Genomic DNA, 26,265 nt, shown 5'->3' with positions numbered 1-26,265 from the left:
TGTGCTGGGGGAAGGGGGATGTGAGAATTTTGTATTCAGCAAGAAAATGAAAATATGACATTCATTTGTTCGTGTTGCTCATCCTAATGAGATTTGAACACTGGATAAGTTATGTAAATATGCCTGTATTTTTGATAATTTATAAAAGGGTAGATTATGACCAATTTATTCTTTCTTTAAACAAATAATGATGAGACTGCCTTCCACATGTCAGGAACTGCTCTAAATGCTGGAAATACAACAATGAACTCCACAGGCAAGACCTGGATTTCTTGAAGTCCCATTCCTGTAGTCAAGGCTGTGGACAAAAGGTTAGCACATCCAGAAATAAAAATATTTTAAACTTTAACTTCCATAGATTTTGAAGGATTATAGAAGATTTAGATCTAGGGGTTAAAAAAAGCATGCAAGATGTCTCCCTGTATCTAGCTTGAACAGTAATGGTTTCATTTTCCACAAAGCAGAAAATTTATTTAGTAAGGAGTAATCCCAAGTGGTTCATTGTGGGCACTTAAGACAATTTAATAATTCAAAGATATATATATCAAGGATGATGGTTTGAAAGTCCTAGATCTTCATTTATTTAACCTTCAGAATCATGGTAACAGCACCCATCACTCGTATCACACTTTTTTCTTTTGTTCAGTTGATACATACCACTCTTGGCCAGTCACTCTTGGACCCACAGAGGAAACACTAGAGTGCCATGCAGAGCCCAGAGCAGTTCTCAAAGTGATTTCACATACAGTCGTTCTATTTCTTCTTGATGATAGCCCTGGGATGTAGGCATTAGTATCTTCACTTTCCAAATGAAAAAAGGGAAACTCAAAGAAGATTTGGTTGCTAATTTGTATGTAATTGCTAATTGCAAAAACATCAGAGCTAAGTACAAACTTCATTGCTTCTGCCTCTCTAAGACTAATCCATATTATAACCCACCATGTGGTTCCTAGCAACTGCCACTGTCAGGAGACCTTGGGCTTAGTTAGCCATTCAGATGTCATTCATTAGGCCGAATGGTCTCACTACAAGTCAGAGAATGTAGAACTACAACTGAAAGCCATTCCAAGGAATGATGACCTAGACAATGACATGATCAGGTGATAAAAATAAAAGGTGTGACCACACGCCCTGAGGCACCCACGCTGGAGCCAGTAGGTGCTGGCACAGGACACCCCAGCCCAGGCAAGTGCGCACCACCCAGAGGCCCCCACCACCAGAGAGACCCAAGAGCTGTCAGGACCACATGCTCTGAAGTGCCCATGCCGGAGAAGGTAGGCACCACCATGGGACCCCCAGCCCAGGAAATTCCCCACAGCCCAGAGAAGCCTGAGCCTACTGCCTACAGGCACCAATGCAGCCATACGAAATTGGCAGTCCCAGCAGGATCCGAGCGAGACAATAGGGTCAAAAGTGGACCGTGAAATCCCCTTCCACAAGGACTAAAGACCAAAGGAAAGATACCAGAAATGTGAAAAATCATGAAAGTATGACACCACCAAAGGGTAATAACTCTCAAGCTCTAGATCCTGTAGAACAAGAAGCCCTTGAAATGACTGACAAAGAATTTCAAGTGATAATTCTAAGGAAACTAAATGAGATACAAAAAAAAACTCAGCTAGACAACATGATGAAATGAGGAAAACTATACAGGACCTGAAAGAAGAAATGTACAAGAAAATCAATGCCCTAAAAAAGAATGTAGCAGAGCCTGCAGAGCTGAAGAATTCATTCAATGAAATAAAAAGCACAACAGAGAGTTTAACCAGCAAGCTAGAATAAGCAGAAGAGAGAATTTTTGACCTTGAAGATAGGCTGTTTGAAATGACACAGGTGGAGTTTGGAAAAAAGCCTAATGAGTTTCTGGTTGGGAATAGTGTGGTAGGAGAGTTCCCAGGTCCGCTTGAACCTGCCAGAGAGCAGGCTGCAGGCGGGCACTAGACTCGGTTTATACCGGGGGGATACAAAGGTGAACAAGACCCGAGAAAGATCTACACAGTGCTACAAAGGCACCCAGAGAGACCGGTCGTCTGTGCCTAGCAGAAACCTGGTAGACTTCCTGGGCGAGGCGGTGCTGAGCAGGGTCTTGAAGGCCCAGCTGATAGACGAGGGGTGCAGAAGACACGCCCCAGCCCAGCACAGTGTGCACAGAGGGGGGAGACGTGCGGCCAGGGAGGCGGAGACTCGACAGAAACCACACACCCGGTGGGGCCGCCACTGCACGATCTAACAGCCTGGGCCAGAGCACACGGAACGGGGAGAAGTCCTGTACAGAAAGTGAAAGCTCAACAGAGATCACACACCCTGTGGTACGTGATCCACCAGCCCAGCAGAGTACAAGCTGACCAGAAAGGTGGATCCCCGGAGAAGCCCAAGACCCAAGGCAACCACACACACAAGACACTAGAGGCCAACTGAGCAGTCACGGCGGGAGCCATACCAAATTGGCAACCACAGCAACATCCTAGTTAGTCATTAGTCTTAAACCGGTGGACTGTGAAACCCCCTGCCACAATGAATAAACACCAAAAAAAAGACACCAGAAATACAAAAAATCAAGAAAGTACACCACCAAAAGTTAATAAATCTCATACTCTAGATCCTATAGAACAAGAAGCCCTTGAAATAACTGACAAGGAATTTCGAGTGATAATTCTAAGGAAACTGAATGAGATACAAGAAAACTCAGCTAGATATCATGATGAAATGAGGAAAAGTATACAGGATCTGAAAGAGGAAATATACAAGGAAATCAATGTCCTGAAAAAAGATGTAGCAGAACTTGCTGAACTGAAGAAGTTATTCAGCGAAATAAAAAACACAACGGAGAGTTTAACCAGCAGGCTTGTCGAAGTTGAAGAGAGAACCTCTGAACTTGAAGATGGGCTGTTTGAAATAACACAAGCAGACAAAAAGAAAGAAAAAAGAATCAAGGACATGGAAGAAAATCTGAGAGAGATATCAGACAACCTCAAGCGCTCAAATATCCGAGTCATGGGTATTCCAGAAGGGGAGGAAAATGGAGATTCCATTGAAAACATATTCAACAAAATAGTGGCAGAAAACTTCCCAGGTATAGGAAAAATCACAGATCTTCAGATCCAGGAAGCTCAACGATCTCCAAACGTATTCAACCCAAAAAGGCCTTCTCCAAGACATGTCATAGTCAAATTGGCAAAACTCAGAGACAAAGAGAGAATCTTAAAAGCTGCAAGAGAGAAGCATCAAATCACCTATAAGGGAGCCCCAATCAGGTTAACATCAGACTTTTCATCACAAACCCTAAAAGCTAGAAAGGAATGGGATGATATTTTCAAAATACTAAAAGACAAAGATTGCCAGCCAAGAATACTCTACCCTGCAAGGCTATCCTTCCAAAATGAGGGGCAAATAGTATATTTCTCAGACAAACAAAAACTGCGGGAATTCACTACCACAAGACCACCCTTACAAGAAATCCTCAAGGGAGTACTGGGTTTGGTTCCTGAAAAATAACTACCACTGCCATAAAAACCTAAGAAAAATCTAAACCCGCTAGTACAATAAAAATGGCATTCATGAAGAGAAAACAAGCTAACAAAAACACTATCTACAACCTAAGGAACCAACAAACAAAGAAACCAAACAGTAAATCAGAAAGCAAGGAACAAAAGACACCTAAGACAACCAAACAACCAATAAAATGCTAGGAATAAATCAACACCTTTCAATAACAACTCTTAATGTTAAAGGCTTAAATTCCCCAATTAAAAGACACAGACTGGCTGACTGGATCAAAAAGCAGGACCCAACTATATGCTGCCTACAAGAGACCCACCTCACCCATAAAGATTCACACAGACTAAGAGTGAAAGGATGGAAAAAGATTTACCATGCAAACAGAAAAGAAAAACGAGCTGGAGTGGCTATTCTTATATCTGACAAAATAGACTTTAAACTAAAAACCATAAAAAGAGACAATGAGGGACACTACTTAATGATAAAAGGACTGATCCATCAAGAAGACATAACAATCATAAATATGTACGCATCCAATGTTGGAGCAGCCAGATTTATAAAACAAACTCTATTAGACCTAAAGAAGGAAATAGACACTAATACCATAATAGCAGGGGACCTGAACACTCCACTGTCAATATTAGACAGATCATCTAGGCAAAGAATCAGTAGAGAAACACAAGATCTAAACAAGACTCTAGACCAATTGGAATTGGCAGATATCTACAGAACATTCCACCCAACAACCTCAGAATATTCATTCTTCTCATCAGCACATGGATCATTCTCCAGGATAGATCACATATTAGGTCACAAATCAAGTCTCAATAAATTCAAAAAAATTGGAATTATCCCATGTATCTTCTCAGACCACAATGGATTAAAACTAGAAATTAATAACAAACAAAACTCTGGAAACTATACAAACACATGGAAATTAAACAGCATTCTACTTAATGACATATGGGTCCAAGAAGAAATCAAGCAGGAAATCAAAAAGTTTATTGAAACTAATGAAAACAATGATACATCATACCAAAACCTGTGGGATACTGCAAAAGCAGTATTGAGGGGAAAATTTATTGCATTAAATGCTCACTTCAGAAGAATGGAAAGATGGCAAGTGAACAACCTAACACTTCACCTTAAAGAACTAGAAAAACAAGAACAATCCAATCCTAAAGTTAGCAGACGGAAAGAAATCATTAAGATCAGAGCAGAACTGAATGAAATTGAAAACCAAAAAACAATTCAAAAGATCAACGAATCAAAAAGTTGGTTTTTTGAAAAGATAAATAAAATTGACAAACCATTAGCATGGCTAACAAAAAAAAGAAGAGAGAAGACTCAAATAACAAAAATTAGAAATGAAAAAGGCGATATTACAACTGATTCATCTGAAATACAAGGAATCATTCGAGACTACTATAAACAACTATACACCAACAAATTTGAAAATCTGGAGGAAATGGATAAATTTCTGGACACACACAAGCTCCCAAAACTGAACCGTGAAGACGTAGAAAATTTGAACAGACCAATAACAATAAAGGAGATTGAAGCTGTTATCAGAAGGCTCCCAACAAAGAAAAGCCCAGGACCAGATGGATTCACAGCAGAATTTTACCAAACATTCAAAGAGGAATTGACACCGATTCTTTACAAACTATTCCAAAAGATTGAAACAGACGCAAATCTCCCAAACTCATTCTATGAAGCAAACATCATCCTGATACCAAAACCAGGTAAAGATATAACCAAAAAAGAAAACTACAGGCCAATATCCTTGATGAATATAGATGCAAAAATCCTCACTAAAATACTAGCAAACAGAATACAGCAACACATACGAAAAATTATTCATCACGATCAAGTGGGATTCATCCCAGGGATGCAAGGTTGGTTCAACATACGCAAATCAATAAATGTGATACACCATATTAATAAACTCAAACACAAGGACCATATGATCATCTCTATAGATGCTGAAAAAGCATTTGATAAAGTTCAGCACTCATTCATGACAAAGACCCTCTATAAGTTAGGTATAGAGGGAAAGTATCTCAACATAATTAAAGCCATATATGACAAACCCACTGCCAATATCATCCTGAATGGGGAAAAGCTGAAAGCTTTTCCTTTAAGAACAGGCACTAGACAAGGATGCCCACTCTCACCACTCCTATTCAACATAGTGTTGGAAGTACTAGCCAGAGCAATCAGAGAAGAGAAGGAAATAAAGGGCATCCAGATTGGAAAAGATGAAGTCAAACTGTCCCTGTTTGCAGATGACATGATCCTATATATCGAACAGCCTAAAACCTCTACAAAAAAACTGTTGGAATTGATAAATGATTTCAGCACAGTAGCAGGATACAAAATCAACACACAAAAATCAGTAGCATTTCTTTTCTCCAATAGTGAACATGCAGAAGGAGAAATCAAGAAAGCCTGCCCATTTACAATAGCCACCAAAAAAATAAAATACTTAGGAATTGAGTTAACCAAGGAGGTGAAAAATCTCTATAATGAGAACTACAAACCACTGCTGAGAGAAATTAGAGAGGATACAAGAAGATGGAAAGATATTCCATGCTCTTGGATTGGAAGAATCAACATAGTGAAAATGTCCATACTACCCAAAGTGATATACAAATTCAATGCAATCCCCATCAAAATTCCAAAGACATTTTTCTCAGAAATGGAAAAAACTATTCAGACATTTATATGGAACAATAAAAGACCACGAATAGCCAAAGCAATGCTCAGCAAAAAAAATAAAGCTGGAGGCATAACACTACCTGACTTTAAGCTATACTACAAAGCTATAATAACCAAAACAGTATGGTACTGGCATAAAAACAGACACACTGACCAATGGAATAGAATAGAGAATCCAGAAATCAACCCACACACTTACTGCCATCTGATCTTTGACAAAGGCACCAAGCCTATTCACTGGGGAAGGGACTGCCTCTTCAGCAAGTGGTGCTGGGATAACTGGTTATCAATATGCAGGAGAATGAAACTAGATCCATACCTCTCACCGTATACTAAAATCAACTCAAAATGGATTAAGGATTTAAATATACACCCTGAGACAATAAAACTTCTTAAAGAAAACATAGGGGAAACACTTCAGGAAATGGGACTGGGCACAGACTTCATGAATACGACCCCAAAAGCACGGGCAACCAAAGGAAAAATAAACAAATGGGATTATATCAAACTAAAAAGCTTCTGCACAGCAAAAGAAACAATTAAAAGAGTTAAAAGACAACCAACAGAGTGGGAGAAAATATTTGCAAAATATACATCTGACAAAGGATTAATATCCAGAATATATAAGGAACTCAAACAACTTTACAAGAAGAAAACAAGCAACCCAATTAAAAAATGGGCAAAAGAGCTAAGTAGGCATTTCTCTAAGGAAGATATCCAAATGGCCAACCGACATATGAAAAAATGCTCAACATCACTCAGCATCCGGGAAATGCAAATCAAAACCACATTGAGATACCATCTAACCCCAGTTAGGATGGCTAAAATCCAAAAGACTATGAACGATAAATGCTGGCAAGGCTGCGGAGAAAAAGGAACTCTCATACATTGTTGGTGGGACTGCAAAATGGTGCAGCCTCTATGGAAAATGGTATGGAGGTTCCTTAAACAATTGCAAATAGATCTACCATACGACCCAGCCATCCCACTGTTGGGAATATACCCAGAGGAATGGAAATCATCAAGTCGAAGGTATACCTGTTCCCCAATGTTCATCGCAGCACTCTTTACAATAGCCAAGAGTTGGAACCAGCCCAAATGCCCATCATCAGATGAGTGGATACGGAAAATGTGGTACATCTACACAATGGACTACTACTCAGCTATAAAAACGAATGAAATACTGCCATTTGCAACAACATGGATGGACCTTGAGAGAATTATATTAAGTGAAACAAGTCAGGCACAGAAAGAGAAATACCACATGTTCTCACTTATTGGAGGGAGCTAAAAATTAATATATAAATTCACACACACACATACCCACATACACACACAAACCGGGGGGGGGGGAAGAAGATATAACAACCACAATTGTTTGAAGTTGATGCAACAGACAAACGGAGGGGACATGGTTGGGGGGGAGGGGGGGAGGGAGAAGGGAGGGAGGTTTTGGTGATGGGGAGCATTAACCAGCTACAATGTATACCGACAAAATAAAATTTAAAAAAAAAAAAAAAAAAAAAAAGAAATGACACAGGTGGACAAAAAAAAAAAGAAAAGAAAAAAGAATTAAAAGCATTGAAGAAAATCTAAGGGAGATAACAGACAACCTTAAGCACTCAAATATTCAAATCATGGGTATTCCAGAAGGGCAGGAAGAAGGAGATTGCATTGAAAACATTCAACAAAATAGTGGTAGAAAAATTCCCAGGTATAGAAAAAGACTCAGATCTTCAGATTCAGGAAGCTCGAAGATCCCCAAATGTATTCAACCCAAAAAGGTCTTCCCCAAGACATGTTATAGTCAAATTGGCAAAACTGACCAGCCTTACAAGAAATTCTCAAGGGAGTATTGGGTTTGGTACCTGACAAACCACCACCACTGCCATAAATTCTCAAGAAAAATCAAAACCCACTACTAAAATAAAAATGCTAACAATAAAGAGAAAAAAAAGTTTATCTACCACCCCAAGAAACCAACAAATACAGAAGACAAACAGTAAATCAAAATGAAAGGAACAAAAGACACTTAAGACATCCAAACAAAAAGCAATAAAATACTATGAGCAAATCAACACTTTTCAATAACAACTGTTAATGTAAAAGGACTAAATTCCCCACTCAAAAGACACAGACTGACTGACTGGATTGAAAAGGTGTACCCAACTATATGCTGCCTTCAAGAGACTCACCCCACCTATAAAGACACACATAGAATAAGAGTGAAAGGATGGAAAAAGATATACCATGCAAACAGAAAAGAAAAACAAGGTGGAGTAGTTATTCTTATATCTGATAAAATAAAGTCTATATCTTATAGACTTTAAACTAAAAACCATAAAACGAGATAAAGAAAGTGATTATATAAAGATAAAAGGATTTATCCATCAAGAAGACATAACAATCATAAATATATACACACCCAACATCAGAGCAGCCAGATTAATGAAGCAAACACTCTTAGACCAAAAGAATGAGATAAACACTAATACCATAATAGCGGGGGACTTGAACACCCCACTCTCAATATTAGACAGATCATCTAGGCAAAGAATCAGCATAAAAATACAAGATCTAAATAATACTTTAGACCAATTGGACGTGGGAGATATCTACAGAACATTCCATCCAACAACCGCAGAATACTCATTCTTCTCATCAGCATATGGAACATTCTCCAGGATAGATCACATGTTAGGTCACAAATCAAGTCTCAACAAATTCAAAGCAATTGGAATTATCCCAAGTACTTTTTCAGATCACAATGGATTTAAATTAGAAATCAATAACAAATGAAATTCTGGAAACTATACAAACACATGGAAATTAAACAACATTCTACTTAATGGCATATGGGTCCAAGAAGAAATTAAACAGGAAATCAAAAAATTTACTGAAACTAATTAAAACAATGATACATCATACCAAACCCTGTGGGATACTGCAAAAGCAGTACTAAGGGGAAAATTTATTGCATTAAATGCTTACTTCAGAAGAATGGAAAGATGGCAAGTAAATAACCTAACACTTCACCTTAGAGAACTAGAAAAACAAGAATATCCAAACCCAAAGTTAGCAGAGAACAAGGAACCATGAAGATCAGAGCAGCACTTAATGAAATAAAAAACCCCAAAATGACACAAAAGATCAATGAATCAAAAAGCTGTGTTTTTTGAAAAGATAAACAAAATTGGAAAACCATCAGCAAGGCTAACTAAAAAAAGAATAAAGACCTAAATAACAAAAATTAGAAATGAAAAAGGTGATATTACAACTGATACCTCATAAATACAAGAAATTATTAGAGACTATTATAATCAACTATATGCCAACAAATGTGAAAATCTGGAGGAAATGGATAAATTTCTGGACACACACAAACTACCAAAACTAAGCCAAAAAGATACAGAAAATCTGAACAGAACAGACCAATAACAATAGAAGAGATCAAAGCTGTTATCAGAAGGCTCCCAACAAAGAAAAGCCCAGGACCAGACGGATTCACAGCAGAATTCTACCAAACATTCGAAGAGGAATTGACACCAATACTCTACAAACTATTCCAAAAGATTGAAACAGAGGCCATTCTCCCAAACTCATTCTATGAGGCAAACATCAACCTGATACCAAAACCAGACAAAGATACAAGAAAAAAAGAAAACTACAGGCCAATATCCTTGATGAATATAGATTTTAAAATGCTCAATAAAATGCTAACTAACAGAATACAGCCACACATACACAAAATTATATACCATGATCAAGTGGGATTTATCCCAGGGATGTAAGATTGGTTCAACATATGCAAATCAATAAATGTGATACACCACATCAATAAAATCAAAGACAAAGAGCATATGATCATCTCTATAGATGCTAAAAAAGCATTTGATAAAATTCAACATTCATTCATGATCAAGACTCTCTACAAGTTAGGTATAGATGGAAAGTATCTCAACATAATTAAAGCCATATATAATAAGCCCACTGCCAATATCATCCTGAATGGGAAAAAGCTAAAATCTTTTCCCTTAAGAACAGGAACTAGACAAGGATGCTTACTCTCACCACTCCTATTCAACATAGTGTTGGAAGTACCAGCCAGAGCAATCAGAGAAGAGAAGGAAATAAAGGGCATCCAGATTGGCAAAGATGAAATCAAACTGTCCATGTTTGCAAATGACATGATCCATTATACCGAACAGCCTAAAGCCTCTACAAAAAAACTCTTGGAGTTGATAAATGATTTCAGCAAAGTTGCAGGATACAAAATCAGCACACAAAAATTAGTAGCATTTCTATACTCCAATAGTGAACATACAGAAAAAGAAATCAAGAAAGTCTGCCCATTTACAAAGGCCACCAAAAAAAATACAATACTTAGGAATAAAGCTGACCAAGGATGTGAAAAATCTCTACAATGAAAACTACAAACCACTGTTGAGAGAAATTAAAGAGGACACAAGAAGATGGAAAGATATCCCGTGCTCTTGGATTGGAAGAATTAACATTGTGAAAATGTCTACACTACCCAAAGTGATCTACAAATTCAATGCAATCCACATCAAAATTCCAATGATATTTCTCTCAGAAATAAAAAAAAACTATCCTAACATTTTATGGAATAACAAATGATCATGAATAGCCAAAGCAATCCTGAGCCAAAAACATAAAACTGGAGGCATAATAATACCTGACTTTAAACTATACTACAAAGCTATAATAACCAAAACAATATGTTACTGGCATAAAAACAGACACATGGATCAATGGAATAGAATAAGGAATCCAGAAATCAACCCATACACCTACAGCCATCTGATCTTTGACAAAGTCAGCAAGTCTACACACTGGGGAAGAGAATGCCTCTTCAGCAAATGGTGCTGGGAAAACTGAAGATCCATAGGCAGGAGAATGAAACTAGACTCCTACCTCTCACCATACACCAAAATCAACTCTAAATGGATTAAATAATTAAATATACACCCTGAAACAATAAAACTTCTTAAAGAAAACATAGGGGAAACACTCTAGGAAGTAGGACTGGGCACAGACTTCATGAATACAACCCCAAAAGCACAGGCAACCAAAGGAAAAATAAACAAACAGGATTATATCAATCTAAAAAGTTCTGCACAGCAAGAGAAACAATTAACAGAGTTAAAAGACAACCAACGGACTGGGAGAAAATATTTGCAAAATATACAACTGACAAAGGATTAATACACAGAACATGCAAGGAACTGAAACAACTTTACAGCAAAAAACAAGTAACCCAATTAAAAATGGGCAAAGGAGCTATATAGGCATTTCTCAAAGGAAGATATACAAATGGCCAACAGACACATGAAAAAATGCTCAACATCACTCAACATTTGAGAAATGCAAATCAAAACCACACTGAGATACCACCTCACTCCAGTTAGGATAGCTAATATCCAAATGACTGTGAAAGATAAATGCTGGTAAGGTTGCTGAGAAAAAGGAACGCTCATACATTGTTGGTGGGACTGCAAAATGGTGCAGCCTTTATGGAAAATGGTTTGGAAATTTCTCAAATAATTGCAGCTAAATCTACCATATGACCCAGTTATCCCTGCTGAGAATATACCCAGAGGAATGTAAATCATCATGTTGAAGGGATATCTGTACTCCAATATTCACTGCAGCACTATTTACAATAGCCAAGAGCTGGAACCAGCCCAAATGTCCATGAGTGGATAAGGAGATTGTGATATATCTACACAATGGAATACTACTCTGCTATAAAAATGAATGAAATACTACCATTCGCAGCAACACAGATGGACTTAGAAAAAAATATATTAAGTGATATAAGTCAGGAACAGAAAGGGAAATACCACATGTACTCACTTATTTGTGGGAGCTAAAAATAAATAAAATGCACAAACAAATGGGGTGGAGGCAGGAAGAAGACACAACAATCACAGTTCCTTGACGTTGTTAAGACAAGCAAACAGATATGATGTTAATGGGTGGGGGGGTGGGCGGGGGGAGGGAGAATTTGGTAAAGGGACACAAAAATCAACCACTTTGCATATTGATTAAATGAAATTAAATTAAATTTTAAAATAAAAAGAAAAGAAATATGCTCATTTTAAAAACTCCAAAAGAAATAATAATAAATAAAAATAAAAGGTGTTTATAGACTGTAAAGTGTCATAAAAATATAAGGAGATGATTATTTTGGGTTTTCAACAAGAAATGGAAACATTATTTAAGAATAGACTTAATATTCTCAAATTGTCAACATGACCTTTCCTTTCAAATGAAAAAGCTTTTATTGTCTTCTTTCCATGGGAAAACCAGATTACCTTCCCAAAACAACTCTGAAACATTTCAGTTGTACAATCATGAATCGTGTACAGGAAAGATCTGGTCGTCTTCTCTGCTGATGGAGTGAGCTTATGCCAGAGGAAGGGTTATGACAAACTAATGCACCCATGCCAGGCTACCCTACATAATCTGTGAAAGTTCAGAGCCTTCCCGGGAAGCCACCAAAAATCCCCTTTGGGGAGCCATGCCCTTTCGTGAGCTCTTGCCAGAAACAAACACTCTTAGCTAACTGAAATCCTACCTGGGATCACTCGAGATCCACGAGTGTTTCTGCCACACCTCCCTGAAATTCGTGCTACTGAATTTGTTTAAACTTAGAGGTGCTCAAAAAGAGCCGGCAGAAGGCACAAGTTTCTTTTCTTAGACCACATTCCAGCCAGCGGGTCGACTGCACAGGTGGTAAGGGTAATAATAACCAGGTGTTTTTATTTGTTTCTTAAATTGAAATAATAATGCTTAGAATTTGAAACACTTGGAAAATGTTTTTGCTATTTCTGTTGTCATCCTGGGATCCCTTTTAATTGTGGAAACCCTGACCTGTATGTGTCAGTCCAAATGCCTGCTGTAGATCATTCATACTGGAGAAAACAAGGAACATAAAAGGCTGGCTACCCAGGCATGAGGGTTTTCTGAGTTGCCCGTATATTGTGATGGTCCCAAGTCAGAGTTAGGTTACAGGATTATTTATGCAGGCTGCCACAAGCTCTGGAGGAGAAGGCTGCTTAAACTGCAAAACAGAGACAACAGTGTCTCCCTAATGACTTTTCCGTGAAGATGAAATAAGGCAAATAATATGCAGAAATCCATACCGTGGCTGGCACAGAGTGGAAACTATGCAAATAATAGGAATTATTATGCTATTGTCATTTATTATTGTTGTTGTTGTTGTTGTTATGTATTTTCTGGGAGGCCCAAACTCTTTTCCCTCCTTCCATTTAATTTCAGCTACATCAAGCATTACGTGTGAAATGGGTTTTTGCATGAAGAAAACAGGAATGGAAACTAGATAGAACAAAAATCCAATCTTCAGGAGAAGTTCCCACCACAGGCCAAGCAAACAGGCCTCCCGCTAATTTCAAGGTTATTTACAAGACACATTCCTGCTTCCCCCACCAACTCCATACATTTCTCATTTGAAAACAGAGTTGCCAAGGATTCTTAATTCCACAGGAAAATATCTTGATTCCAAACAACTTGCAACACTTGTCCTTAAAAAAAAAAAAATATGTATATATATATAATATTTCAAACAATAGTGCAAATGAAGTATATTTATTATATTAAAGCTTTATCCATAAAATAATAATGAAAATTGTCTGGTTTTAATGATTGAGAGAAAGTGGTATATCTTTTATTTAACCAGAGAACATGCTTGAGTCAGATGAAACGATGACAATCATGTGACGTCTTAAAAATATGTCAACATTCTTCATTAGTTATTATTTATATTTTGAATAACTGAGAAATATCCAAAATCACTGACTATTTTCCATGTCCTAATAATTAGATTTTATGTATAACTGAGAAATATCCAAAATCACTGACTATTTTCCATGTCCTAATAATTAGATTTTATGTAAGTTGAAAATCAACACAGGGAATTCTTGGAGCAGCAATACCATAGGCTTTATTTCTAGGATTTTGCTTGTTTGTTGTTGTGTTAAAAAAAAAAACAAAAAACAGTTCTCTTTCTTGTAATTCAAGTCCATTTCAGTTTCAAAGGAAATCCAATCCATATGTTTCTTATTTATTTACACTTACTGTAATTCATCAAAGAGCTATTTAATAGGCTATTTAATGTCCAAAGAGTCTTCGTCACAAAATTTTTTTTTTTAAGTCTTTCATCTTGTGTAACAGGAAGCTTAGCTTTTCTTTGAAACAAGGTTCTAAGAAAAACCTTCTGGAAAAATGTGACCTTCCATTCATATTTTGAAATGTTACTAGGCCTGTAAATTAGGCTAAGAAAAGTGTAGACTTAAGCAATGCTTTGGTGAATTTAACCAGTTCTTCTAAAACAGAGGTCAATTCAGTCCCCCAAACTCTTTATAATAGGGAGGTGGCATTTTGGAGGGGGAAGAAAAGGATAACGTCCTCTGTATTTATTCAACAATCCCTCAAAAATGTCGGGCAAATACTGTGTGCCAAACATTATCCAATATGTGCAAAAAATTACTTTGATTTGTTCTTACCATGCAATGTTATCAAAATGCATCATCTCCAATTGCTGAGAAAATCACTCTGTGTATGTGTCTCTGTGTATATGCGTCTGTGTGCCAGTGCATGTGTGTGTGTATGTATGTATGTGCGTGTATGCCTGTGTGCATGCACCTTTGTGTATGTTTGTGCAGTGTGCGTGTATGTGTGTGCACGTGTGTTTCTGTTTGTGTGTGTGCATGTGTGTCTGTATGTGTGTGCATGTGTGTCTGTACGTATGCCCGTATGTGTCTGTGCATGTGTATGTGTGTATGCATGTGTATATTTATGCATGTCGGTGTTGTTTTTCATAACAGATAAGCATTGGGTAAGGTAGAGGAATGCATTTCACGATAACAAAACTCCAAACTCAACATTTTTGGAAGTGCCTGTCTATACCTGCAGCAGAAGCTTAGCTGAAGCCTCTTGTTGAAAGCTTTTGGGTACACAGCTTCCTGTGGCTAGGACTCCTCATTTCTCATAGTGAGCACCGATACCCCTCTCCTGGAGCAGAAACCTCCTGATCATCACTACACAAGTCCTCAAGTAACAATTCCAAATGATATTATCAAGATAAAGTTTTTGTTGATTTGCACTGTCTATGTTTTAGGGAAGGAGAGACATTTTTTAAAATACCATACACAGCACCTTTGTGAATTTCTCTAAGTACAGTCTGAGATTATCAGGAAGACTCTGGGGCATCTGCCAACTCTGCCTTACATACAGCACGTTCTCCGGGTTTTATGCTCTATTTTTTCTTTTACTAATTTAACAAGGATTCATAAAGAGCCTAGGTAGTTTGCTAACCAGGTAGCGATGTATATTTTTTAAAAAGACCTTGTCTTTCCTACTGTTGAAAACAGGTTTATTTATATAATAGGTACCTTTCTGAACGGAAATTGTCATAACAATCAATACAGTAAGTGCTAGGCAATTGCAGATTCATTATCTGTTTAGTTTCAGTAATAACCCTTTGAAGTAAGGTTGGGACCTGAAGTCCAGCCAGATTAAATAACTTGCCTCAAATCAAGCAGATATTTCAAAGAAAAGCTGGAAATTAACCAGGATATCTGTGATGACAAAATTCATTCTGTTATGTCACTATTGCAAATTCCATAAAATTTCAGAGCATGAAGAAATTGGTTGGGATTTAGAATGTCCTAAATTTGAGCTCTCAGCTCCAAAACTCATTTAATCAATTAAAGAGTTACTGCAGCACATTAAATATCTCCCTTGAGCCAAGGACATGGGGCCTCTTGATTCTGCTTGCCTTTGATCCTGGGGACAATTATGATGACTTTTGGCAGCTGTGTCAGAGTCTAGCCGTTAGTAGGTGGTCACCTGGATGAGTGAAGCCTGGCAAATCTGAGACCAGCATCGATTAGGAGTAAAATGGAACTTGTGCTTGGAGCCTGCAGACTTTGACTTACATCTTGGCTCCATAATTGACTAGCTACATGACTTGGAATACTTTATGCGAACTCACTAGACCTCAATTTCCTCATCTATGAAATATATGCCACCTCATAGGGCATTGTGTGGACTGTGAGTAGAACTTACTGAGCATTCTAGACACCTGTCACCATTAGTCATCTTCCCTTTGTCTGTCTCTGCGTCCTGACTCCAGCACCATTAAACTCTGACTTCTTCTATCCCATGGATTTAGGCCCCTCTGAGCTTTGACTTACCTAGTTGAGAACAACTTCTCTACCAGAGCAGGTGTAGCTGAGAGTCTTTGATAAGGTGATTTGAGGATGACCAGCTCTTGGCCCAGAAAAGGAGATGGGTTTGTAAAGCTAAGCCTAAATTGCAGACAAGTACTGGAAAAAACCTTTATTTGTGGAACACTGGATATGGGTGTGAGAGTCAGGGTAATAGTTTCAAATAGTGTTATAAACATGGTCTTCTTTCATTTCTCTAACAAACTCTGGTGAGTACACCGTATTCTAGGCATGATGCTAGGCACAGCCCACATGTTATCACAGATGCACACAGGAACACATTGAGGGAAGGTGCAAGCTTGGCCAGGTGGCTGGCTTGGGCCCACAGCCCAGGAAGGACCAGGATGACAGGTCCCACATGCACAGCTTGAAGCCCACTTCCTTTCTACTGAAATCTGTGTCTCAGGATGACTCAGCAGCCATGTGGTCCACCTGGGCGTGAACAGGTCCAAGAGCACTGGCTCCCCTTGGGAAGCAGTCCTCTGGGAACCCTCTCAGCTCCTCTTCCCCCGTCTCCTTCACTGGTGCTTCACTCGCCCTGCTCATGAGGACACCCTCAGCCTGTAGCTGCTTGTTGTGGAAAGAGAGAATGGGCAGGCAGAAACAGGAATGAACATTCAGACTGGCCACTGGTGACATCTAGAATTGGTTCACTTTTCTGAATTGGGGGATAGGAATACGGAGCAACAGGCTTGGACTCCTCACATCATGTCACTTGGTGAATCTATCAACATCCACCAGGAAACTATCAAGAGAAATAAGTCATCAGAAGCTAGAAAGCATACATACGAGAATTTTCATTGCAGGGTTATTTATTTATTTGTTATTTTTTAGTATATTTCTTTTTTTTTTTAATTGTGATAAGAACAATTAATATGAGATCTACCCTCAATATTTTTAAGTTATTACATTACCCTCTACCCACTTACATTTTTAAGTGCACAATACAGTATTGTTAACTACAGGCACAGTACTGCACAGCTGATCTCTAAAACTTATTTATCTTGCATAGCTGAAACTTTATACCTATTAAACAACTATTCCTCATCTCCCCTCCCCCCACCCTCCACCTCTGGTAACCCATTCGACTCTCTGCTTCTGTGAGTTTGACTATCTTAGATTCCACATATAAAGTAAGTTATGTAGTATTTATCTATGTGCCTGGCTTATTAATTAACACTACTATACAATTTTTGGAAAGCTATTGCTTGCCACCTAATTATTGATATACGATCGATGAATTTTTTTTCCTAAGTAGTTCATCTTAACACCCTAAGTAACTCACATCATCAAATTTCCCTCAGTGTGAAGGATGAGGCGTGGCTAGAGCCAGCACTGGTGACTGACTACAGAGAGGCTCTCATGGGCCTTTGGTGGAATGATGCTCTCTCTTTATTGGAGAAATGTTGAACATGTGGCCCCAGCAAATCCCATAACATCACAAAGCTTCAACTTTTTCATCTGTAAATAAAAGTGGCTCTGATAACTCATCTCTCAGGTGTTCCTGGGATCTCCCACTTCCAACGTGGTCCCCCCAGCCCTTGACTCTGGGATTGCCATTCATCTCACATGTTTGGTTTCACAAAGACAGCTCCCAGGGGCGGTCTGTGCTCATGCACAGAGCTCCGATCGTGTGCCTAGCAGGATCAGCTGACGGAAATTTTTATTCTTTGTAAAATAGAAAACACTAATGAGACTAAGATTAAACTTTAGTATTTTTCTAAAATAATTAAACACTTCTTAGAATGGTCTATGTATAAATTTAAACCACGAAACATAGAAGATTTAATTTTCCCTCTTTCACTGATGATTTGACCATGACTTCTGTATTACACAAATGTGCAGTAACCTGAATTTATATTTTTCCATGTCCATTCTGTGGTTATACTCAGTGTAGCTTGGTATTAAAAAGCTTTTTATGCAGCTTTCTCTTTTGCCGTCTCTCATTTATCAAAATGACCTCAGATGTCAGTGTCTACTTGTGCTGGTTATCAGTCAGAGCTTCCATGGGAAGGATGGTTTTCACCGGCTTTTTAGAAGCACCACAGTGCTCTCTCTCTCTCTCTCATTCACCAAGTGCAGCCTCTTCGCTTTATTCAATATCCTGAAATCTCTTTCTGCCTTTTTCTCTCCACTGGTATGAAATCTGTTCTCAAAAACTAAGACGCAGAAACAGTAGAAGCAGTTTAACTAAAACAAATTGGAGAGAGGTCATGGGGACAGGAGAAGATTATGCTTTCATCTGGGAAAACCGAGTTAGAACAGCATTTGTTATACAGGGGATTTGGGACAGAACTGTGCTCTCTAGGGCAAAACTCAGACAAAGGTCTGATGAACACAGTTGTAGGGATGTCTCTTTTTTTAATTTGACAGACAAGATTGTATGTATTTGTCAGGTACAACATGATGTTTAGAAGTACATATACATTGTGAAATGGTTAAACGTAGCTAATTAGGGAATGCAGTACCTCACATTATTATTAGATATCATTTTTGTGGTGAGGACAATTAATGTCTACTCTCTTCATTTTTCAAGAATACACTAAATTGTCATTAATTATAATCATCTTGCTATACAATAGATCTCTTGAATTTATTTCTCATAACTGTAATTATGTAACCTTTCTTTTTGAAATACAGAATTTTATTTAGAAACTGCTTAATGGATAAAAAAAAAAAAAACCCTGTCAAGAAAGACCAGGTGGAAAATTGGTTCCCAATAAAATGGAATTTTAGGGCAACAAATGTCTAAAAGGCCACAAAAGAGAAATAGCACCGCTGTCATTTGAACAATGGCTGGTTACTTGCATTTTTTGGCATTGCTAATCAATGAATCTGGGTTTTCCTCTGAATTCCACACAGAGCACGCACTACACAACAATTTTATCATAAAATACTTGCTTTCTATACACAATTTAGGACAAGCTACCATCAGAAACAAATCAATACAAATACATCAGGGGCTGAACAGTCTCAGTAGTGGTGACACACATTTTGCAGAACTCTGCCAAACAAGGGACTGAATAGGCTGTGGGAAAAGCAAATGAGGGAGAGTTAAGGAATGAAATATTTCAAATACTAATAATTAACTCAGACATGGTATTGTATTTTCTGCAAAAGAAAATTCACATTTAGTAACTCATTGATGACTTATATCTCCAAAGAAATTAGTGCACTGGCTAAGTATTTGGGTAACAGCAGAGAGCAGTGGACGGAAGATACCAAAAACTCCCGAGCCTTGCAGATCCCAAGGTAACAATGGCCTTCACTGATCACTCCTTTTGCCAGAGGTCCAGAAAGAACTTGCAGCATGAGCACCCGCCTGCTGTATTTTCAGCTCTAAGCAGCAGACTTTAAGGAGCCAAAGAGGAGTCCCCAGTGGGCAAGGAGAGTAAAGAAGAGAAAGCACATTAAATGTAAACTTTTTAAAAGACAGTAAAATGGGACACAACCCCCCTCAAATACCAGAGATGTGGGCAAGTCTCCAAAAGTAGCTGTTAGATTAAAAAACTGGATGCACCTCATTTCCCTAAAAACACAATACATAGAAATTTCAGGGATAACCGGAAGAATCATCAGAGAAATGCTCAATGAAAATCAAGCCCTTTGATTCAAACATCTCAGGGCTGAAACACACCCTCTATTCATCCAGGCAACAAGGCCTCTTGCTTCTCAGCAGGGATGCAATTGGTCAATGACACCAAATGGCTTTACAGAGCAACTTTTTCAAACTTTCTGGTTATTAACCTTATATAAATAAAAGTTACACAATTACAGTTAGGAGAAATAAATTCAGTAATGTTCTGAAGACAGAACCAGAGCCGGGTGCGGGCTGTGGACACGGTTCAGCCAAGAGCCCAAAACAGCAGTGTATGTATACTGGACGTCAGTCACCAGCAATAACTTAAGTCGACATGACATGCTGGGCTGGATCAGTGAATCTCTGCAGTTGAATCTGACAAAGGTTGAGCAGCTGCGCTCAGGGGCTGCCTACCGTCAATTTATGGACATGCTTTTCCCTTGTTCCATCGCCCCGAAGAAAGTGAAATTCCAAGCTAAGCTAGAACACGAATACATCCAGAACATCAAACTACTACAAGCAGGTTGTAAGAGGATGGGTAATGACAAAATAATTCCAGTGGACAAATTAGGAAAGGGAAAGTTTCAGGACAATTTTGAATTCATTCAGTGGTTCAAGAAGTTTTTTGATGCAAACTCTGATGGAAAAGACTATGAAGCCTGTAGCTGTCAGAGAAGGTTGAGAGACTACAGTGACTCCCTCCCTTGTTGCTCCAGCTCTGAATAAACCAAAGAAAGCTCTCAGCTCTAGCAGCGCAGCTCCACGGGGGCCCGTTTCACAGAGAACTACTGTGACTCCTAAGGCTGGCTCGGGGATGGTACAGAAGACCCTGGTGTCGGCAACAAGGACGAGGGAGCTGCTGAATTGACACAGCAGGTCAATGTATTGAAACTTACTGTCAAAGACTTGGAGAAAGAGAGAGATTTCTGCTTCAGAAAGCTAAGGAACATTGAATTGATTTGCCAGGAGAACAAGAGGGAAAATGACCCTGGAGCAGCCGAGCAACATCCGAATTCTTCACTCCAAATCATGTGCTTCACTGTAAAATACCCCCTTTTATTGTGAGAGAAGTCACGGTTCTCTTTTCATAAGCACAAAGTACCTCTTCTCAAAGTGCACTCTGCAGAGGTCTCACTCCTTTCCCAGTAAGTCTGAGTTAGGAGCTTTCGCTCCTAGCAGAGCAGTGTTGATTCACTTGTGGAACAAAGAGGCTGACCATGGGGCTTGCTGCAAGAATGCTGGTCATACTGACCCCTGGAGAAGGTGTCATGTAACACACCGAGGTGGTGACCTCAGATGAATTGGATTTTAAGCTAATGTGAAATCTTGGTGGAGAACATTTTAATAAATAAATGCTTTAAGAGTATTTAAAGTACGCTTCCATATTTCAAAATAGAAAATGTAATGTGACGGGAGATTTTGTGTGTTTAACATTATGTCTGGGAAGGAAGGGCCAGACCTTGAAACCCTCGGAACCTGCTGTCACAGGCCTTGCAGGGCTGCTTGAATGCTCACAGGCCTGGACCTCTCCCGGCACCCTCCTCAGGCTATGGTAACCACTATCAGTATCATAGAAGTAGGGATGTCTTTTTTTTCACATGCTTGTCTTGTAATCACACTTTCCCTCTGGAAAATGAGAACTTTTTGGGAAATGACATGAAAAATCTAAGTCTTAATATAACCCAGTGGCAATAGGCATAAGCTTTGGAGTGACGTGTAAAATTCTAAGACCTACCTCTTGTTCTGCTATCTTTTGAAAGTTCACCAATCCCTTTCTCATCTCTAAAATGAAAATCATAATAGCTCACACAGCATTGTTGTGAAGATTACATGAAATAGTGCATGTTAAATATTATTTTACTTTCAAACTTTGTTTTATCTTTTATGACCGTGCATTTTAAACAGCATGCCTCTTCTCCCTCACCTCTTAAAATTCATTCTGACAATAATGTCTTCAACTAGAAAGTCTGGGTCATTTAGTTCTATTGGGAATACAATTATATTTAAATTTAAATTAATTTTTACTTTGTTAGTTTGTCATTTTTCTGGCCCCCTTTCAACAATTCTTTTGGTTTTCTTCCTTTCATACATTCTTTGAAATGTTTTCACTTTTATCAATTTCTAGCTACTAAGTTTGAAAGTTATCTATTTTTTAAAATTTTGTTTGTATATACTAGAAATTTTAACATGCATGTTTAACCTAACAAAGTCTGATTAGAGATTTTTCTCTCTTTCCAAAACAATACCAGGGTCTAGGACATTTAAATGCAAGTATCTCTCTTTGGACTTATAGCCTACACTTGCCTAGTATTATAGTTTCATGTCATTTTATAATCCTATAAATTAGATATTATCATAATTATTATTTTATATTATTGATATTTATTTAGATTTATCTTCATGCCTACAATTTTCTTTGCCCATTTCCTCTTGCATCTCAAATATTCCTTTTAGGATAATTTATTTCTTAAAAGCACATCTTTTAAAAATTCTCCCTAAGAAGGTTATTGGTAATAAACTTCCTCAGAGCTGTTTGTCTGAAAATATGAGTATATTTATTTTCCCTAATTCTTTAAAGACAGTTCCATTGAACCAATACTTTTAGAATGTTAATTATTTTCTCTTATCACTTTGAAGATATTTTTCTAGTCTTCTTATTTCTGTTGTGGTTATGGAGAAAGTCATCAGTTGGTATATATTCTGTTTGTTTATACATAATCTCTCTTCTCTCTTTGTCTTACTGAAAGTAAATGTTTGTCTTTATCTTTTTTTTTCTTCTTTTTCTTTTTTCACTTAAATCTGTCTAGTTGTCTTGGGCTTTCCTAACCTAAGAATTAGTATCCTTTACCAATTTTGAAAAAAATTTTAGCCTTGTCTCTTCAAATATTACTTTTTTTTCAATTGTCCTATTATTTCCTTCCTGAACTCCGATATGACACAAACACACACATATAAGTTCTCAGTCAGGTTTTCATGTCTTTTAATCTTTTTTTAAAATATTTTATTTTACTGCCTTTCTATGCTGTATTCTGCTTAATTTTGCATTTTACTTTAGTAATTCACATTTTTTTTGAAACTCATTGTTACTTCTTTTAAATCATGAAATACATTTATTTTCTATTCTGCCCTTGATAGTCCAATACCTGAAGTCTTTGAACATCTGATTCTGTTTTTTCTTTTCTTCTTGCTAAATCTTAGTCCTGGCTGCCTGTTACCTCCTATGCTTTGAAACATTTCTTTTTTCATTTGTGAACTCATCTTGATTGAAACTTTATTGGTTACAATTGTTTCAGGCTCCTTTTACCTGTATTCCTTAGAGAGTTTTTTCATGGGCTTCCAACAGGTGTCAGGACTTTGGATAACTACAATGTAAACTCTCAGCTTGGGCTGTTTGATTTTTTGTTTGTTTGTGGAAGACAGATAGTGTGACTTCATGCCCCATTACAAATTCTCAGTGAAGACTTGTTTATTTTTTTTTCTCCTCATCACAGGCAAGGCTGGGAAATCCACTTGGTCCTGCCCCCTGCCTCAGCCGGGTACTCTTGTCTCTGACTCCCTAAGCATGGTGCTGGTTTCATGCTGGAGCATCTGCTTCCACTTCACTCCCTGCACAGGCTCCAGCCGCTGCAGTCTATCCCAGGACCCACCAGGACTAAACCTTGGGGTCACCAGTGATCAAAAGTACTTCCATGGGAATTGCCCATGTCCATACAGTTGCTTCCCTCTTGGATTTCATTTTTGCATCATTTTGGGCATCTGAGAATTTCCCTTGTCCTGAAGGCTCACCTGTGCATTTGTTTTTGTGTTTTAGCTCCTTCTCTTCAATGTTTTGTGCTATGAGATATTAGAGCATAGAGTTTGCAATATGCTTAATTCCCTCTTCAGATGTATCCAATACCACAGTCATCATGTCTTTGGAGATTGAAGGCATTTTTAAACTGCATGATTGTAGTCTTCCTTCTTAATGTAATTTTCCAGGTTTTGTTTGTTTGTTTGTTTTGTTTTTTGGTTTTTGTTTTTTGTTTTTGGCAGCTAGTAGGTATAAGAATCAAACCCTGGACCCTGGTGTTTTCAGCACCATGCTCTAACAAACTGAGCTAACTGGCCAACACTTCTGTATTAGTCTATTTCTGTTGCTTACAAAAAAATACTCAGAACTGGGTAATTTGTAAAGAAAATGAAATTTACTGCTTACAGTTTCAGAGGCTGGTAAGTCCAAAGTCCAAGGAACACATCTGGTGGTGGTGACAGTGACCCAGGAGTCTCACATTGCAAGATAGTGGAAGCAGAGAGAGTGAGAGACCAACCTCCTCATTCACTCTCCTTTTAAAGCCCTCAGAACCATGCCCCTGATCACCATTTTTAATACATTAAGGCATGTTCCTACAACCTAATCACCTCTTCAAGGCCCCACCTTTCAATTACCGTAATAGGATTTTCCACCCTCAACAGTTACAGTGGGAGTTAAGTCTTTGGGGACATCCAACCCAAGGCACCTTTAAAGTAATTTCAATCGTAAACTGAACACACACATGCACATGCACACACAAACACATACACACACGGTCCATGTACCAAGAACATCCACACCAAATGGGAGTTTGCTAGAAATGCAAGTTTCTAGAACCTCTGGGGTGAAACCCAGCAGTGTGTGCTTTAGCAAACCCTGCAGAGAATTCGGCATAACTAAAGTTTGGGAAGCCCTGCTCCACCACTAGAGGAAATTTACAATCAGTTCAGTCTCACATCACCATGCATTCTAGAGAGCATTTTTTCAAACACATATGTACTGTGGCTTCAGGTCTCATGTACAGAAACTCTCAATGGTAATAGCTAAGATTTTCAGAGTATAATTCTTAATCATATTTGATTAAAATAAATTTTAAATTCTCCCTCATCTCTTAGATATTGTAGTTTTAAAAAGTTCCCTCACATTTTCTCTGAAACCTCCATGAGATAATAGACCAAAAAGAGAAGATTTGTTCAAAACAAACCAAAAAAAAATTAATGGTGTTAGTTAAGTGTTTGCTGTTGTACTAGCTATTTTGCTTGATCTAGGATGTGTGCTTTAGTAATTTATGCCAGTGCCTGAGCTTCTGGAATGCTGTTATGCTTTCTCTAAGTCTGCAAAAGTTGACTCCAAACATTGTATTTTATAGTGGATACAGTCACGTAATATAAAACTGCTCATGTTGAAATGTGGTTTTCAATGATAGATATCTGTATTAATATTACCATTTCTAAAGTGGTAAAAATCGCTAAATCAATTAGGATACTTGAAATGAAACATACTCCCCCAACACACACGTTCTAACTCTAAACCAGCACAGGGGAAAAGTAAAACATAACCATACTTTTCCCTAGTCGCCTTTTGCTTCTATGCCAGATACAGAAAATAGAAGCACTCAAATTGAGGGAGTTTATGTTTTCAACCTTCTCAGAATTATAAATGCATTGTATTCCTATAAGATACTTATTAACAAGGCTTAGACAAATGTTTTTAAAGTTTGATTTAAAGTGTTTTTAAAATAGTGCCAGAACCACTATTTTACCCATTGGCCCATGCTGTGGATTGACTGAACCACGTTTCCCAAAGTCCCTATATTAGAAGCTTAATCCCCACAGTAATTGTTGAGTGAGAAATCCTGTTATGATAATTGAAAGGTGAGGCCTTGAAGAGATCATTAGATTGTAAGGACCATGCCCTAGTTCATGGTGGTTCTGAGGACTTTAAAAGGAGTGCACGTGAGAGCCTCTCTCTCTCTCTGCTGCTGCTGCCATCTTGCAATGTGATACCCAGTGTCACTGAAGCCATCACCAAGGATGACCCTCACCAGACACATTCCCTGGACTTTGGACTTCCCAGCCTCTTAAACTGTAAGCAATAAGTTTTGTTTTCTTACAAAGTACTCGGTTCCAAGTACTTTTTTATAAGCAACAGAAATAGACTAATACAGCCCAGCTGGCTCTGAGTCCCCACAGCTGTAACTGCCAACCTCAGGGTCTACCCCAGGGAGAGGAGAGTCATCTCATTTGGACAACAGCATTCACATTAGCCAAAACAGTTGTTCATAATCCTCAAAATACATCATAGAAAAATCTTGACTCTCAACCCAAGGAGAGAGGTAATGGAGTAGAAGAAAAAGCATCGGCTCCGGTGGGAGATGATTGGGTTCACAATGACAGCATCTC

General features: G+C 38.1%; 1 pseudogene; it reads left to right on the top strand.

Annotated features, from left to right (window-relative positions):
- The first annotated feature begins 1,262 nt into the window (after positions 1 to 1,262).
- LOC134370812 (microtubule-associated protein RP/EB family member 1-like) lies at positions 1,263 to 21,138 on the top strand (annotated as a pseudogene).
- Positions 21,139 to 26,265: the final 5,127 nt, after the last annotated feature.

The sequence above is a fragment of the Cynocephalus volans genome, chromosome 2 (assembly GCF_027409185.1).
Source record: "Cynocephalus volans isolate mCynVol1 chromosome 2, mCynVol1.pri, whole genome shotgun sequence".
Lineage (NCBI taxonomy): Eukaryota > Metazoa > Chordata > Mammalia > Dermoptera > Cynocephalidae > Cynocephalus > Cynocephalus volans.
Note: the sequence above shows the minus strand (reverse complement) of the source record. Positions and strands in the feature narration are given on the sequence as shown.